This window comes from Pteropus vampyrus, unplaced genomic scaffold (genome assembly GCF_000151845.1).
Source record: "Pteropus vampyrus isolate Shadow unplaced genomic scaffold, Pvam_2.0 Scaffold20, whole genome shotgun sequence".
Taxonomy (NCBI): domain Eukaryota; kingdom Metazoa; phylum Chordata; class Mammalia; order Chiroptera; family Pteropodidae; genus Pteropus; species Pteropus vampyrus.
Window position 1 is genome coordinate 7448868 of NW_011888801.1, and position 2589 is coordinate 7451456.

At 30.7% G+C, this 2589-nt stretch overlaps 1 pseudogene; it reads right to left on the bottom strand.

The window, feature by feature from the left end:
* Nucleotides 1–1999: 1999 nt before the first annotated feature.
* LOC111736547 lies at nt 2000–2118 on the bottom strand (annotated as a pseudogene).
* Between the last annotated feature and the right edge of the window lie 471 nt (nt 2119–2589).

Below are 2589 nucleotides of genomic sequence, written 5' to 3' on the forward strand. Positions count from 1 at the left end.
ATATATATATATGGAGAGAGAGAGAGGAATAAAGCCAAATATTATGGTCATACTGACAAAAGTTGACATCTTTTGGGGCACACCACACAATCTTTTGGGGCTTTTAAGTGAATGTCTGGCTTTTGATTTAAAAAAAAAAACTGAAACCTGATTTAATTTTGGCAGGAACATCTTCTCAGGTTGAAGTTTTGTGATGAGAGAAATGTCATCAAAAAGAATTTTTCCTCTATAAAGTTCGAGGCGACAGGTTTAGGCGACAGATAAACCATTCGAATATTCTCTGCCTTAAATTAATAATTTTATCAGATTTCCACTTCTGCATAACCTTTATAATTATGGACTATTACATCATAATATTTCTATTAAGAACTTGACCTTTGGTTCATGCAAAACAGACTCAGAAATTCCATATAGTGCTTATATAATCATCTAATCATTATCTCTATCTGCTTTCAGAAAATGAGAGAATTGTAGTAGTGTTTATTTAGTTAGTTAATTAATCATTATTTATTAGTACTCACACATGAGGACAACAGGGAGAGATGAGTGAAGGATGATAATAGAAAGATTGTCATGGACAAGATCAGGAAACTTTTGCTTTTGTGTGCCAAACACTTGAAAGCATCTGTACCTGATGGCAGATGCAGGTCCAATTAAGGAATCTAATTTAATAGATTTTATTTTTAAAGTTTATAAACCTGAAATATTGATTAATAAACAGATTGATGGAGTAGGACCAGAGAAAGAAAAATTGGTTAGGAGAATGAAGCAGTAATAACTTAAAAAAAGAAAGAAAGAAAGAATTCCATTCACTAGAATTCTATCAATCAATGAGGTGAATGTGATGGAATCTGGGGTTGATTACTACATGGGAATCTCAGGGTGAAATAACTGATCTGACATATTTTATATTTCTTTATCTGACAACATTCTTTCTTATCCCTTTTCTGTCTTCTCCATAAAAGCTTACTTTTGAAAAAATTTCTTTCATTGCTATATCTCCATATGTGTAATAATTCCTATTTTATATATGAGTGAATAGAGGTCACTATTTGGGGGATGAAGGGCTATATAATCAAATCTTTTCTGTAATTAGTCTCTAGTTCTATCTCACAATAAATTTTGATGTTTTTTCATAATTAGATAAGCCAAGTTATAATTTAGTAATTCCTTTGTTCCTTTTCCCCAATAAAAGTATAGTAGCAGAATTTAAATTTCATCAGTTCCTAACATAAGGCACAAGGGACAGGTAATTATCCTTGTGCATACGTGTGCCTGCTCATTCGTGCATTCGTATGTATGTGAGCATGGATGTGTGTGTGTATGTGTGAGTCTTCAAGGAATATCATGGGGCAGGGGTGGGGGGAGTTACATTGAGTTTAAAATACATACTTCCTGAATTTGAATACTAATTTCATATCATACTAACTGATTCAGAGAAAATTATTTATTATTTCCATGCATCCTTTTTCTCATCTGAAAATGAGGTAGCTATAGTATACTCCTATAGTTTGTTATGAGGATTACATTTGTTAATTAACTACTGAACTAAGCTAAAGCAATTATTTAATATTTATAAAATGCTTAGAATGTTTCTGGAACATAGTAATTTCTATCTAAGTGAATTTTGAGTAGAAATGGGAAGTATTCCTGAATTTATTTTTCTAGCACTAGGATGGATCAGATAAACATCTGCTGAAAAGACCCAAAAGCTGGGAAAAAAAAAAAAAACAAACGATAAATATTTAAGTATATTTATAATTTTTTGGCAAGAAATTAATGAACTTTATGGGCTAAATAATTTGGGAAACCAAGAGGCAATTGCCAGACATTTACTTTAACCAACTAAGAGCTGAGGGGAAAAAGCTGGGAAAAAAAAAAAAAACAAACGATAAATATTTAAGTATATTTATAATTTTTTGGCAAGAAATTAATGAACTTTATGGGCTAAAATTAAGTGAAAGCAAAAATGAGAGCTAAACCAGACATTTGTGGTGGTTTTCTACAGCACCTGGTAGTCCTAGGTGTTCTCCCATCCAAGTACTAACCAGGCCCAACCCTGCTTAGCTTTCAAGATCAGACAAGATCGAGTCCATTCAGGATGGTATGGCCATTGACAACTTAGGAAGTTTAAAAGGAGACCACTACCAACATAAACAATAATGAACTAAATACTCCCACTTAAAACAACAACAGAATATGAAGCAAAATTACAACCCATGAGTCAGTTATATGTTGTTTATGAGAAATATTTAAAATGTTAAGACAAGAGACATTAAAAGTAAAATAATATAAAAAGATATAGCAAATAAAAGCTAATAAAAATATTACCATAAATTAAAAAACTTGTTATAAATTGCTGAAAAGATCAATGGGTTCAGAAGTAAACAATTCCAAAATTATATGCATATAAGGACATATGCCAAAATATATAAAGTAGATATTATTGGAACCACACAGAAAGACTGGAAAATTCATAGTAGACAAAGGTAAATTTATTTTTTGTATGAATTTATTTGTTTTTTTATTATCATATCTGAATATCTCCATTGAAATATAAATTCCATAAAGCAGTGATTTTTTTTTTTT